This window comes from Hibiscus syriacus, unplaced genomic scaffold (assembly GCF_006381635.1).
Source record: "Hibiscus syriacus cultivar Baekdansim isolate YM2019G1 unplaced genomic scaffold, ASM638163v2 tig00117005_pilon, whole genome shotgun sequence".
Lineage (NCBI taxonomy): Eukaryota > Viridiplantae > Streptophyta > Magnoliopsida > Malvales > Malvaceae > Hibiscus > Hibiscus syriacus.
The window spans coordinates 884027-901412 of NW_024063519.1; the positions used below are offsets into that span (position 1 = coordinate 884027).

At 32.7% G+C, this 17386-nt stretch overlaps 1 pseudogene; it reads left to right on the plus strand.

Annotated features, from left to right (window-relative positions):
* The first annotated feature begins 730 nt into the window (after positions 1 to 730).
* Positions 731 to 16407, plus strand: LOC120195034 (annotated as a pseudogene).
* The last annotated feature ends 979 nt before the right edge of the window (positions 16408 to 17386 follow it).

The following is a 17386-nucleotide window of genomic DNA, read 5'->3' on the forward strand; positions in this document are numbered from 1 at the left end:
AAATTAAATCTATAAGTTACAAATGATACATATACCAAACATAGAACTTAACACTAGACAGAACCGAAAATATAAGATTTTAATTTTCTTTTGAATAAGTAAGATTTTATTATCCAAGAAGAAAGTTTAACAAATAACAAACATCCAATGAGCGAGTATTAACCCCTATTTACAACAAAAAAAAATGACAAGTCAAGACCCCAAAAGCTACAAAGATTAGAGTTTACATGATCCATTATATTAATATCTTTATCACTAAGCTGAATACGAACAAATTCCTTGACAGACTTAAGAATTTGATATGTTGTTCTTGATCCACCTTTGAAAATCCTTCTATTTCTTTCTTCCCAAATCAAGTAGTTAAAAGCGTTCCAAGTGATTCTTAGGATGATGAAAAGTAAGGATTTTCCCTTCCATTTTTTAGCAACACATTCAATCCTTGAATCCCATGTCGTGTGAGTATCTCGTAAGTTGGTAAGAATCATGATAGAGTTCCAGATAGAAGAAGCATAGGCACAGTCAAAAAACAAGTGGTTTCTGGATTCGGGTTCTCATTGCAAAGGATACATAGCTGATCAGTAGTAATTCCCATTCTGAAAAGTCTATCACGAGTAGGAAAACGGTCAAGAATAATCATCTAATAAATAATGCTTTGTTTGGGAATGTGAAGAGAAACCATAGCATTTTCTGCCATGGAACCTTATCTCTATGCTCCCTTAATTCTTCCCATATGGCTGTGGTTTTAGTGATTCTAGCAGAGATAATTGGGAGGGCCTCTGTTCTGAGTTTTAGAAGTTTTCTGATGCTCCAGCTAAAGGAAGAACTAACATTGATGTCACTTAATTCTCTGTTTTTAAAATGAACATTCGATTGTTTTTCTTTCTTTCTTATTTGTTCACCTGTCCGATATATTTCATCTGTGGAAGTTTGCCTAATTGCTTTTGATTATTTAGTTTCGTATTTTAGTTGTTTGAGATGTTATCCTAACATCAAGCTGAATTTCTAGGGTTTATAAATTTAAATATATATTTAATGCACTTTTTTCGTCTGTGTTTACTTCTGGAGCAGCATTAATACTATTTTTTCCCTGACAGGGGCAAGGGCCTTATTCAACCAGCATAAAGAAAGTTGAAAAGGAGATTAAGGAGATGGCAAAGAAAGTAAACGATTTATGCGGTATGGGATTCACCTATTTCCCGTTCTTATGTTTACGAAGCCCTTTGTTGGCCTTATTTTTTTGGCTTCATGTATTATTTGGATTTAAACATGATGTTTTGTTTAGGTATATGATTTGGCTTGGTATTTCTGGTGCCTTTTACATCATGTTGAATACTTTCAGATATGCGTATGTGTATAATATTCATCTTTAACACAAAAGAAAAAAGGGGTGGTGGGACTCAATTCGTATGGCGTATTAATTTATGTTGCCATGGAAATATCTGCCTATAGGGTTATGGTAGATCAAGCATAAGCTAGCTGCTTGGGGGATATACCTGCTTGTCCCTAGTCCCTACATTTCATAGTTTGCCATATCTGGCCAATATTTACCAGGAAAAACTTTCATTATAGCATTAGCTAGTTTCTACAGTCTCTCTTCTTCTTGTGTGTTCTTCTTGATTGCCAGCTGCAAACATTGTATCACATGACTTCGTTTAGCAACTATTATTGTCACAATAAGCTATTGAGTTATGTGGCCAATATTTAAACTTAAAATTACTATTTTTTTGCCACCGTCCACAAATTTGTTGAAACAAAGGTTTGTTCTTAATGTGTTATTGACTGTTTAATATGCTGGTATAATTTTGAAATAAGGCATCAAGGAGTCGGATACTGGATTAGCTGCACCCAGCCAATGGGACCTCGTCTCCGATAAGCAAATGATGCAGGAAGAGCAACCACTTCAGGTTTTTTATTTTTACTAAAAGGAATTTTAAGAATGTATTTATGTTATTTGTTCTGAATCATCTTCCCTATATTTTTCATCTAGGTGGCAAGATACACTAAGATAATTAATCCGAACACAGAAGATGCCAAATATGTTATCAATGTGAAGCAAATTGCCAAGGTATGTAACTTAAGACCCTGAGTTCCGTGTTTACCAATTTGCGTGATTTAGCTTAAACCTCCGAGTTAAATGACTTCATTTTCAGAAGATGGGCATTGAATTTTCTTTGTCTGATATGCATTTGGGTTCTGACTACAGTTTGTTGTTGGGCTGGGTGACAAAGTGTCCCCCCATTAACATAGACGAAGGCATGCGTGTTGGGTAAGTTCTCTGTTTGGTACTTAAAGGCTTCAGGCATGAATTCTTGTAATTGTGCATAAGGGTATCACAGTTTACAATTTACCTAAAGTTCTATGTCCTGTAAATAATTTATTTCGCTCTCTGCAGTTGTTGCATCTTTTTGTAACCTTTATAGCTTTCTAGGTAGATGTATATTTGCAATTTTTGGATTGTTTGCTTGTTTCCACTACTAGGGAGCACCTAGAAAACTGCAAGACAATGCTAATCATGATTTTATTCATTTTGAACCACTTTTTTTTTTGTAACCTTTTTTCTCTTTTAAACAAAGATTGAACCTTAATCATATAGTCAATTGCCACCAAGTTTGTTTTACATATGTTCACCTCATTTTGAGGTGAGTTTCTTTTTTACTAAAAAAAAATAGCAGTAACAATTAATGATCATGCTTTTATGATATTTCACTTTGGCCTTCATTTTTTTTTTTTGGAAGCAAACTCTGCTTTTACGTCCTTGTATGTTCTTAGGGTAGTTATGTGGTGCGGCGCCTAAAAAATAGTTAATGTACGGCGTGACCTGTTAAACAAGTGACCGGTTAAAATTTAGATCGGTTATGTTATATTATTTAACCGGAAATATTATAAAGTACAATAACATACTAGGTAGCGCTTATATAATGTAATAGGTAGTGCTTATATTTACCTATTTTATAAGTAAACCGGTATATTTATACCGATAGCATTGCAAATTTACCTATTACATTATAATATGTTGAAAGTGTCCATACTTTTTATAAAAAGGATCGATACTTTTTTTACAGTTATGTAATTTATGTTTCAATTTTTTTTAATATTGTTTCATGTTTTCCACCTACAATATTAATTTAATAATTTCATTTGCACAAAAAATTATTTGATTGTTTTGATATTTTATAAAATATTATTTAGAATTTAAATTTAACAATATTAACCAAAGATAATAATAAATATGTAATATATATGTTTATTGTTTTTAATTTAATAATAATATATATTATCATAACGTAAAAAAGAAATCATTAGACGCTTATAATTACTAAATTAATATCTTAAAACTCACTCAAAAGATAACCTTAAATTAATGTTTTTCACAGTAAAAAAAGTATGGACACTTTTATAAAAAGGATAGATACTTTACAATATAAGCACTACCTATTACATTATAAACGCTACCTATTACATTATAAGCGCTACCTATTACATCATATTTTTACCTATTATATTGAAAGTGTCCATACTTTTTATAAAAATGATCGATACTTTTTAAAGTTATGTAATTTATGTTTCAATTTTTTAATAGTGTTTCATGTTTTCCACCTACAATATAATTTAATAATTTCATTTGCACAAAAAATTATTTGATTTTTTGATATTTTATAAAATTATTAGAATTTTTAATTTAATAATATATATGTAACGTAAAAAATAATCATTAGACGCCAATAATTACTAAATTAATATATTAAAACTTACTCAAAAGATAACCTTAAATTAATGTTTTCCACAGTGAAAAAAGTATAGACACTTTTATAAAAAGGATAGATACTTTACAATATAACCACTACCTATTACATTATATAAATGATATCTATTACATTATACAAGCGCTACCTATTACATCATATTTTAACTTATTATATTGAAAGTGTCCATACTTTTTATAAAAAGGATCGATACTTCTTTTAAAGTTATGTAATTTATGTTTCAAATTTTTTTATTAGTGTTTCATGTTTTCCACCTACAATATTAATTTAATAATTTCATTTGCACAAAAAATTATTTGATTGTTTTGATATTTTAAAATAATATTTAGAATTTTTAATTTAATAATATATATCGTAACGTAAAAAATAATCATTAGACGCTATAATTACTAAATTAATATCTTAAAACTCACTCAAAAGATAACCTTAAATTAATGTTTTCCACAGTGAAAAAAGTATAGACACTTTTATAAAAATGATAGATACTTTACAATATAACCACTACCTATTACATTATATAAACGATACCTATTACATTATATAAACACTACCTATTACATCATATTTTTACCTATTATATTGAAAGTGTTCATACTTTTTTATAAAAGGATCGATCTTCTTTTAAAGTTATGTAATTTATGTTTCAATTTTTTAATAGTCTTTCATGTTTTCCACCTACAATATTAATTTAATAATTTCATTTGCACAAAAAAATTATTTGATTGTTTTGATATTTGATAAAATAATATTAGAATTTTTAATTTAATATAATATATATCGTAACGTAAAAAAGAAATCATTAGACGCCTATTTACTAAATTAATATCTTAAAACTCACTCAAAAGATAACCTTAAATTAATATTTTCCACAGTAAAAAAAGTATAGACACTTTTATAAAATGGATAGATACTTTACAATATAACCACTACCTATTACATTATATAAACGATACCTATTACATTAGAGAAAATCGCCTCAGTGACCAAAAATACCTTATAATATACGATTTTAACCAATTTTTTTTGGATTTGCCCAAAATGCCAATAAAATCGCAACGCGATATCAAAAATCGCAACGCGATTTAGAAAATCGCAACGTTAAAAAGAATCGCAACGGTCAAAGAAATCGCAACGCGAGCTTCCAAGTTCGCAACGCGATTTAGAAGAAAATCGCAATGCGATTGATTGAATCGCAATGCGATTGAGAGAGTCGCAACGCGATTTAGAAGAGAATCGCAATGCGACTGAGAGATTCGCAATGCGACTGAGAGAATCGCAATGCGACTGAGAGAATCGCAATGCGATTGAGAGAATCGCAACGCGATTTAGAAAATCGCAACGTTAAAAAGAAAATCGCAACGGTCAAAAGAATAGTTAAAAAATTTTGTTTCTTAAGAATTTTCTCTAAAAAAGATAGTATCCGCGCGGACGTGTCGAAGACACGTATTACCACGACACGACCGACCACGACCCGACCCGAGACGAGACGGCGGCGGCGGCGGCGCGCGAGAGTCCCCCTTGTCCTCTTTCACTCAACAAGGAAGTGCAAAAATACAAGCCTTAAATACCATTCCAATAGTATTTCCAATACTATGTGGGATTGAGCATTACCAACACTTGTCCAAATATCATTATTCTTCATAAGTTATCATCCATTACAATATGAATTAGTCGTGTTAATGAACCAATATACTCATTAATATATGGTATTGTTGAACAAAAGAATGATGATGATGATCTTATTAAAGACCATCTAATACGAAAGAATCCAATGCATAACCGATACCTTAATGTGAAACTAATTCACATAGAGGTTGTACGTGAAAAAAAAATCTTTTACTTTTATAGTAAATATCTATCTCAATAATTTTAATATAAAAAATATATTTTTTATTTAATAATAGAATTATTTCATGTATTTATCAAGTTATAATTTAAATACTTATTAAAATGAATTAATTTATTATCGATAATTCATATTGTAATGGATGATAACTTATGAAGAATAATGATATTGGGAACAAGTGTTGATAATGCTCAATCCCACATAGTATTGGAAACACTATTGGGAATTATATTTAAGGCTTGTATTTTGCACTTCCTTGTTGAGTGAAAGAGGACAAGGGGGACTCTCGCGCGCCGCCGCCGTCGTCGTCTCGTCTCGGGTCGGGTCGTGGTCGTGGTCGTGGTCGTGGTCGTGGTCGTGGTCGTGGTCGTGGTCGTGGTAATACGTGTCTTCGACACGTCCGCGCGGATACTATCTTTTTAGAGAAAATTCTTAAGAAACAAAATTTTTTTAACTATTCTTTTGACCGTTGCGATTTTCTTTTTAACGTTACGATTTTCTAAATCGCGTTGCGATTCTCTCAATCGCATTGCGATTCTCTCAGTCGCATTGCGATTCTCTCAGTCGCATTGCGATTTTCTTCTAAATCGCGTTGCGACTCTCTCAATCGCATTGCGATTCTATAAATCGCATTGCGATTCAATCAATCGCATTGCGATTTTCTTCTAAATCGCGTTGCGAACTTGGAAGCTCGCGTTGCGATTTTCTTTTGACCGTTGCGATTTTCTTTTTAACGTTGCGATTTTCTAAATCGCGTTGCGATTTTGATATCGCGTTGCGATTTTATTGGTCATTTTGGCAAATCCAAAAAAAGTTGATTAAAATCGTATATTATAAGGTATTTTTGGTCACTGAGGCGATTTTCTCATTACATTATATAAGCGCTACCTATTACATCATATTTTTACCTATTATATTGAAAGTGTTCATACTTTTTATAAAAAGTATCGATACTTTGTTTAAAGTTATGTAATTTATGTTTCAATTTTTTTTAATAGTGTTTCATGTTTTCCACCTACAATATTAATTTAATAATTTCATTTACACAAAAAATTATTTGATTGTTTTGATATTTTATAAAATAATATTTAGAATTTAAATTTAACAACATTAACCAAAGATAATAATAAATATGTAATATATATGTTTATTGTTTTTAATTTAATAATAATATATATCGTAACATAAAAAATAAATCATTAGACGCCTATAATTACTAAATTAATATCTTAAAACTCACTCAAAAGATGTATATACCTAAATATATAGTTATTGTACATACCTAAATATGTAGTTATTGTACATACCTAAATTTAATGATAATATATACTTGTAGTTATTGTACATACCTAAATATGTACTGCGAATTTAATGTTGTACCCACCCTTTAACTACCACTACCAATGCCACATCCTATTGAAAGCAGCACGACTGAAACATGTTCAAAATGAACCTTTGCTTACATCTCCATCAACTCCTGGAGCACTGAACTTGCACAACAAAATTTTGCCATGGATAATACTGTTGTAGACAATGTTAAGCCAACCGAGGAATGCCATGAAGTACATAATGTTAATGAATCTGACAGATTGGTTGGTCAGCTCTTTTGTTCACGTGATCAAGCTTGGTACTTTTACAAGGGATTCGCACGGGAACATGGGTTTAGTGCACGTAAGGGAACAACACGGCTTGACGTGGAAGGGAATGTGAAGACACAAGAATTTTGTTGTTCCAAAGAAGGGTTTCGAGTATCAAAAGTCAATACTGTTGATCGTCAATGTGCTCATACGCCAGTCACAAGAACAGGATGTAAGGCTAGAGTCGTAGTTACAGCAACAAATACAAACAATCAGTGGGTTATAAGTAAGTCTGATCAGAAACATAATCATGCATTGTGCACACCTGCTATGACACCATTTATGCGTTCTAATAGAGCTGTAAGTAAGGCTGATATCGATGAGGCAACAACATTGAAATAGGTCGGTGTTGGCACGTCACAAGTAATGAACTATTTAACGCAGCAGACAGGGGGCTATCATAATGTTGGATTTACACATAAAGACCTCTACAATGCACTTCAAAGAGGTAAAGCAAAGGAAATCGTCGATGAGGATGTGAATGCGCTTATTGCCTACTTTGATTATAAGAAACATGATGATCCCTGGTTTTTTATGACATACTCGGTAGACGAATCGGGGGCATTGTATAATCTTATTTGGTCGGATTCTACATCGAGATCGGATTACACATGCTTCGATGATGTAATTGCGTTTATCTTTTGCCTGCTTGCCTTTATGTTTAGGGTTTCTCGATTAAGAGTACTATATATAGTGAACGGTGGAAAAACACTTGATATTTAAATTAGTATCGACACAAACTAAAAAGTGTCGACACATTATTTAGACATATTCTCTCATAAAACCGGTATACTTGTACCGGTTAGATTGAAAAATTACATATTACATTATACTTTTGGGTTCGATGTTTTTGGGATCGATACTTTTTATATATGGATCGACACTTTATGGTTGCACCCTGTTTTCCATTCATTCTGGACCAAAAATATCGACACAAACTAAAAAAGTGTCGACACATTATTTAGACATATTCTCTCATAAAACCGGTATACTTGTACCGGTTAGATTGAAAAATTACATATTACATTATACTTTTGGTTTTCGATGTTTTTGGGATCGACACTTTTTATATATGGATCGACACTTTATGGTTGCACCCTGTTTTCCATTCATTATGGACCAAAAATATCGACACAAACTAAAAAAGTGTCGACACATTATTTAGACATATTCTCTCATAAAATCGGTATACTTGTACCGGTTAGATTGAAAAATTACATATTACATTATACTTTTGGGTTTGATGTTTTTGGGATCGACACTTTTTATATATGGATCGACACTTTATAGTTGCACCCTATTTTCCATTCATTCTGGACCAAAAATATCGACACAAACTAAAAAGTGTCGACACATTATTTAGACATATTCTCTCATAAAACTGGTATACTTGTACCGGTTAGATTGAAAAATTACATATTACATTATACTTTTGGGTTCGATGTTTTTGAGATCGACACTTTTTATATATGGATCGACACTTTATGGTTGCACCCTGTTTTCCATTCATTCTGGACCAAAAATATCGACACAAACTAAAAAAGTGTCGACACATTATTTAGACATATTCTCTCATAAAACCGGTATACTTGTACCGGTTAGATTGAAAAATTACATATTACATTATACTTTTGGGTTTCGATGTTTTTGGGATCGACACTTTTTATATATGGATCGACACTTTATGGTTGCACCCTGTTTTCCATTCATTCTGGAACAAAAATATCGACACAAACTAAAAAAGTGTCGACACATTATTTAGACATATTCTCTCATAAAACCGGTATACTTGTACCGGTTAGATTGAAAAATTACATATTACATTATACTTTTGGGGTTCGATGTTTTGGGATCGACACTTTTTATATATGGTTCGACACTTTATGGTTGCACCCTGTTGGCCATATTGTAAATTTGCCTTTTACTTCAAAGTATCAACATGACCCTTAATGTGTATAAGAAACATGTACAACAACATACTGTTAACTTTTCTCATCTCATTCATAATTATATTCACATACAAAAATATAAATCGTATACAAAATTATAAATCTTATACAAAATTAACCCTATATTTACATCATTGCATCCTTTTGTTATTCTTATGTAATATGGCAGCTTTTGTTATCTCCTGTCTTCGTTCATTTTGATTGTGGCTTACGAGATCGTTTAATATTCGCGATCGATCTCAGTCTCTAACAACCTATATTCAAATTGTCAGAACGTTAAGTATTGTCAACTACAATATTCAATATACGACTTTTAACAATTTTACCACAAACGAATTTTTCTATCCACTTAAAAAATCACCAGTTGCCCCTGTACAACCGATCGATTCCATCCACATCATCACATACATGCCGCAATCATGTCTGTTACAAAATTTGAAAACCACACATGTCAATTATGATGAATACTGCATAAATTAAGCTTTCTATTTGTGATAACATCTCATACCCATTTAATTGCTTATTATTCTTATGCTCCACAAATTTGAAATTTTTCAAGGGATACTTTCCTAGAGATCCACAGGATTCAACCCAAATGCGTTTCTTATTATAAGAATCTAATATTTTAATCTGCATTAAAATAGAAGAAGTTATGCACCCAAAAAATTATGCATTATAATTTACATAATGTCCTTTTATACATACATACATACCAATCTCTTAGCATCCTTCACTCTCTGTTTAGCTGCTTCAGTTGTAAACATACTATCATATATTGTTGCAACACGATCTACCATATCCAATACCAACAGATACCAACGTGAATTATGGTAGTTTATTGTGATCATGATCTGCAACAAATTTCACACCCAATTTGACAAAATTCAACATTCTATATCCGAAAACATCATTTGCAATTGGTATGGTGTCTTACCTTCTCACAGTCGATGAATTTCACATAGTTATTCAGTATGGGACCCCAGAAGCTAACAATACCCTCAACACTTTCTTTGCTGTTGGCATCCAACACCTGCTGCTGCAATTACGCAACAAACATTATTAATTTACCGTCTATAACACTACTTATCTCTATTTATTAATTTAACTCACCGCTAAGTGGTATGGAAGGTAGCCAATCCTCCGGAGTGATTTCTGAGAATTGTAGCATACTGTCCAGGCGAGCAAATCAATCACCTAACAAAATTAATTACACAATCAGAACATATTCAATAAGTTTTAACATTTTCTACTTTCTACTTACCACACCGCCAACCCATTCCGTAGGCTTCAATGTTGCAACGTCGTATACACTAGCGAATTGATTTCCCATTGATATTACAGAATATCTGTATGAATCATTAGGATTAATATGTTGTCATGAAATATTTAAATATAACTCACAAAGCAATATATTTCACTTACTCCGATTCTAACTCGCTATTCCATAAATAATCACAAATTGCAGCTTCGATGTCATCAATTCCGCTTAGAATATCCGCTTTTTCAACCTACAATTTTGCATACAAATTTTTGTCACAACAACATAATAAAAATCAAATTAAGTTTTCTTTTATTCAACTTACCTTATGCTTCTTCTTCTGGGGTGCAGGACATTCCGAATCCAAATCTGCTGCTATAACACTCTCCGGTGTATAAATGACATCGACTTCCTTCCTCCTCATTTCTTCCATCTCTTCTTCTTCCTCCTCCCTCTTTTCTTCTTCATATTTTTTCAGTTCATCGTATTTTTTTTCTACATAGCTCTTCATCTCTTTTATTTCACTCTTCAATTGATCTCCTTCATCCAAGTATTTATCAACCACCCCCTTCACCCCCGTAAGTTCACTCCTCAATTCCACAACCTCCTTCACCACTCCCTCAAATTTTTTCACCCGTCACCATCTTAATATCACCCCTTAACACCCCAACTTCTTTCACCACTTCACCCCTCAATACCTCTACTTCTTTCACCACTCCATCTATTTTTCCTTCCACTACCCCCTTATGCCTCTCAAGTGTATCTTCGACTCTCTCAAGTTTCTCTTCGACTCTTGATTATCTTTGCATGATTTCAAATTGGATTTTTTTGATATCAGCCAATTCAGACATCAAAATGTCGAAGTTATTATGTTTTCCCTCACCGTCGTCCCACTCACCATCATCCCCCAATACAACCATCCCTCATTTCTTCTCCTCTGCCTCCACTGCCTCCTCTACATCCTTGCCAATAACCTTCAAAATTAAATTACAATATTAAGACATTGATTATATTCTTAATATTATTTAATTACATTTATTACCCTTTCTTGCTTCTTCGCTCTATCCAACTTCAACTTCACCATCACTCTAACCACCCCTTCCTTCCCCCCCATGCACGGATACGTGCCACTCCGGTTCTTTCATAAGCCGGCACTGCCTTACAGCCCGACCAAAAATCGAACAGTGCAACCTGCATTTATAATAAAATTTATATTTTTATATAAAAACACAAAAAAGTTCTTCAACTCATTTACCTCTAAGATTGCTATGCACCCTTTGAGGTATCTCTGGCTGCCCTTTTTAAAGGTGATTATTGATTCAATCAATCTCGAATGGATATATTCAGCCCAATTGAATTCACCCTTCAAGCCTTCATCACAAATGAGCTTCATATGTTCTTTGTTCGTTGACGTATTACCCGTTGGACAAAGAAAGATACCGACAAGGTATAATAGAACTCTGGCCTTCAGCTCATCCCCAACGTAAGATCCACTTTTTATTTCCTCTTCAATTTCAGCATATGTCACCTTATGCTTCAAACCATATTTGGAGGCAAGTGCTTTCCAGTCCTTACTCTTACAGACTTCTACAACACTTTTGCCTTCATTTTCTACCCCCAATACGGCTGCAGCACATGGGATCCCGAGAGGAAATGAAAAATCACCATATTTAGCAATACATTGTCTGACATCAAATTGCGCCATCAAGAATCGACACAATTCCCTCCGAATAGGTCGATCCCTTACTCCTACCAACGATCCAAAACCTATTTCTCCTAGCACATTCAATTGAACCTTCTCCTTAAGGTGTTTAATTAATAAATTCACCCTTTTAATGCTGCAATCTTGTCGACACTTCCTACATTTTTTAACAATATATAATGTTATAGTTCTTATATATTTTGTATCAACGTATTTACAAGTTTAATATATACCTTATTTTCATGTGCTTTCCTCCGTTCTTTGTATTCTTTACTATCATTCATTGACTGTGTGATGTAAGGTTCCTTTTCAGCATCACTCATTGAATTCCATTTGGACCTCATATCTTTTGTCACCTAATATAAAACATAAACGTTTCTTAATCAATACATTAACACTAAATACTACTCAATGTCAATTTCATTTTACATACCGAACCGCTCTGTGTGCCATCTTCCTTCATCCTTTTGCATTCGGCCATACTGTCAACATTTAAAATTTGTAATCAATTTAAAGTTTATCGATACTTTAATCCAATTACCATTTCAACAATAATAACAAAAAGACATTGATACTTACTAGAAGTACATATATCCACCCTTGGGTTGCTTTCGAGTCTCGGCCTCAATTTCAAAGTCATCTGCTCCACCAACAAATTTCCAACCCATTGACTCCATTTTTCCTTTATATATCAGTTTACGCAAATCAAATTATTTTGTTACATACACTTTATTCAATATACAAATATAGATAACTACTCTTGTGGTAAAACGATTTTCTTCAAAAGAATTTGAATGGCCACACCAAAATGTGTCGGCACATTTATACAACCTATAATATCATTTTCTACCTATAATATTTAATAAAAGTATCAACATTTATATTTTTCCTTGAATATCACTTTCTACCTGCAATCGTTCCCAAATGCTTCTTTACTCCAAAACCCCAAACAACAGATAAAAACCCTATCGCGATTACTGTAATAATAAAAAATTAGGGTTTCGACAACATACTTTTCGATTCGGCTGCAGCAACAAAAAAACAAACTTCGCTTTAGAAACGCCTTCTGAAATGCAGCAACAATTACGCTTCGATTTCACAAACTCGTCCGTTCTATCTATTTTCAGAGGATATTTAGCTTATATTTTCATCGGATATGTTATTTATATTTAATCGATACAAATACAAAAGTGTCGATACTTTTATGTCAGGTGTCGATACTCTCGAAAGGATAATTACCTATTTTTTTGAAAGTGTCGATAATTTATTACACGTACTTACGAAAGTATCAACACTTTCAATATATCCGGTATCATTTTATCGGTTTTATCATTTTGATACCGGTTTTATCATATTTTTACCTGTTATATCGTTGTGGATCGATATATTTTTTTAAAGTATCGACACATTATAGGCGCTAAAACTGCTTCTCTTTTAAATTCACAAAGTGTCGATCCTTATATAAAGCATCGACACTTTCAATATATCCGGTAACGTTTTACCGGTTTTATCATTTTGTTACCGGTTTTATCATATTTTTACCTGGTATATCGTTTTGGATCGATACATTTTTTAAAAGTATCGACACTTTATAGGATTTAAAACTGCTTCTCTTTTAAATTCACGAAGTGTCGATCCTTATATTAAAGTACCGACACTTTAAATGTATCCGGTAACGCTTTACCGGTTTTATCATTTCTATACCGGTTTTGTCATAGTTTTACCTGTTATATCGTTTTGGATCGACACATTTTTAATTTGGATCGACATGAACCGGTAGCACAATTTTTTAATATTTCTTCATGACTTTGACATACTTTTATAAGTATGGACACTTTTATAAAAATGATATATACTTTTTTTAAAGTTATGTAATTTATGTTTCAATATTTTTAATAGTGTTTCATGTTTTCCACCTACAATATTAATTTAATAATTTCATTTACACAAAAAATTATTTGATTATTTGATATTTTATAAAAATATTATTTAGAATTTAAATTTAAAAATATTAACTAAATATAATAATAAATATGTTTTCCACAGTGAAATAAGTATGGACACTTTTATAAAAATGATATATATTTTTTTTAAAGTTATGTAATTTATGTTTCAATTTTTTTAATAGTGTTTCACGTTTTCCACCTACAATATTAATTTAATAATTTCATTTACACAAAAAATTATTTGATTGTTTTGATATTTTATAAAATATTATTTAGAATTTAAATTTAACAATATTAACCAAAGATAATAATAAATATATTTTCACAGTGAAATAAGTATGGACACTTTTATAAAAAGGATAAATACTTTACAATATAACAGGTAAAAATATGACAAAACCAAATTCATTATGACAAAACCGGTAATATTTACTTAATATGTTAAAAGTATGAACACTTTTATAAAAAAGATAGATACTTACCGATAACCAAAGTTTACCGGTTACCAAATTTTTTAATAGTTTTTCATATTTTCTACCTAAAACATTATTAGTTGTCAACATAATAGGTACCGCTAAACCGAATTTATTAAATATATTTTAATGTATCCGATAATGCCGTATATTAACCGTATATTAACTCGTTTTTCCTGAGACAATCCCATGTTCTTATCTTTGGTTGTGTATAAACTTCTCATCGGTCGGCTGTTCTTATGCCTTTTGCAGGGTTATCTGCAATAAATATCAGATAAAGATTCCTTTGCCTGCTAAAATTGACCCAAGTGTGACCATGATGACTGTGGAAGAGAAGCCTGATGTGACATATAATGATGGAGGATGCAAGGAACAGATTGAAAAGATGCGAGAAGTATGTGTGATCTTTTTTATGCTAATATGTACAAGCAAACACATAGAAAGCTGTCTATAGTAAGCTAGGATTAAAGTGTAACATGTAGAAAGTTTGGGTTTTTTAGGTCGAGTTACCTATGCTTCATCCAGAGAATTTTGTCAAGATTGGAATTGATCCTCCTAAGGGTGTTCTTTGCTATGGTCCTCCTGGAACTGGCAAGACACTTCTCGCTAGAGCTGTTGCGAATAGAATTGATGCTTGCTTCATTCGTGTTATTGGAAGTGAGCTTGTTCAGAAGTATGTTGGTGAAGGAGCTAAAATGGTTCGAGAACTGTTTCAGGTTATAACCTACACTAGTTTTTTAGTTTAATTTTTGAAGTTGCTATAGATTACTTTCTTTTGCCTTTATTAAGCAAAAATGTTATCTGCTGCAGATGGCACGCTCAAAGAAAGCTTGCATTGTGTACTATGCAACTTTGATGGTATCGGGGGTGCACACTTTGATGGTGTGGGGGAAGACAACGAGGTTCAGTGTACTATGCTTGAGATTGTGAATCAGCTTGATGGCTTTGATGCTCGTGGAAACATTAGTCTTGATGGCAACAAACAGGTTAAAGTTGCAAGCTATATTTTCATCTTTTTTTTACCTCAGTTTTTGTCTTGTGAAACAATCCAGCAGTTTTTTTTTATCTTTACACCATTGATATTATGACATAATCCAATAACCTTCAGAGAAGGTGTTATTTGATTGATTATGAAAGTATTTGAATGTGCAGGAATATGATTTTGCCATTTGTCTTTATTTTTTTTTTGGCAATATTCAGGCCAGACATATTAGATCCTGCATTATTACGCCCTGGACGACTGGATCGTAAGGTCGAGTTTGATCTTCCTGATTTGGAAATTCGGACACATATATTCAAAATCCACAAAAGAACATTGAACTGTGAGCGTGATGTTAGATTTGAGCTTTTGGCCCGCCTTTGTCCTAATTCCACTGATAAGTTTTTTCTGTGAAGTTTCTTGTTTTACTTCTCTGTTTTAATCAGGAGTGTTCTCATGGTTTTAATTGGCAGGAGCCGACATAAGAAGCATGTGCACGGAGGCTGGAATATTGTAGGAGTGAAATCTTGATATAATTCGGAAAAGTGAGGAGTAAGTCCCAAGCCATAAACTAAGAAAAAAAAATACATAATTCCTTATAGGATTAAACAAAGGGATTCGCAAATAAAAGTGCAAATGCTGCAACCAGCCCATAAATTGTTAAAGCTTCCATAAAAGCCAAACTAAACAAAAAAGTACCTCGTATTTTTTCATCTGGCTTGGGTTGTCTCACGATACCTTCTACAGCTTGGGGAAAACAGTGACAGAAAAGGACTTCCTTGATGCTGTCAACAAAGTCATCAAAGGTTATCAAAAGTTCAGTGCGACGCCCAAATACATGGTTTACAATTAATGAAACTATGTTTTAGCTATTCCCGCTTTCAAACCAAAAGATGTGTACTTTTTCCAACGTATTGAAATAGATGATATTTGTTGCGGCTTTTTCATGATTTTGTTTCAATGGGGATTTCGCATATGCCTCTTTCGTGTTGCTTTCACGTGAGCAAAACTGAAAAAAAATGAGGTGGAGAAAAAGATTAATTCCCAGGTCCAACCCACCAAGACAGCGACAAGTAAAGCTGTGTTCTCGCTTAAAAAGGCTCCCATCCCATGGCTGAAATTTGTGTGGGGGGGGAATTACAGCTTTATAAGTTATGATTTCGTTTCACCTGGTGACTGCATTCGAGTAATCAACCCTGCATATCAGCCCGTCTTGAAAAATGTATACAACAAATACGAGCACTGTATTCTGCCATGGAAACTCAAACCAAGATTTTAGAACGTCGCTTTCAATAACTACATCGCCTGTACATTCAAGTTTCCAGTCCTCATGGTTGGAGGATTACAAGGCAGATCAATAGAGCTAAAAATGGTACCCTTTCCACCGAACAACTTATCTAATATTATATAATTTTAATAAAGTACCGAAAAATACATCCTTGCTTAAAGTGCCGGTTATGAAAAAGGTTCGTGCCAACTGCAAATGTTACATACAGGATGACAGTAGCGTAAATTGCAAACGTTAAATATAGCTGATAATAGTGTATAGACTCCACAACGCAGGGGCAGTACCTAAGCCGATTCGTGAAGATTGGACTCTCGCATGTAATACATAGCTCATTATATTCATGAAGCTCAGAAGGTCTGTGACTTAGTATGACATTTATAAAGCTCCTTCAGCAACTTCAACAAGCCTACCATGGACTCATTTCTTAGTAACAGCAACTACTTTAGAAGCCACGTTCCTGTCTTTCACCAGATCTTTGGTTCCATTGATAATCCAATTTGTTTCCAACAGGTTGAGTTGCTTTGTTGAATCAGACTTCTTAATC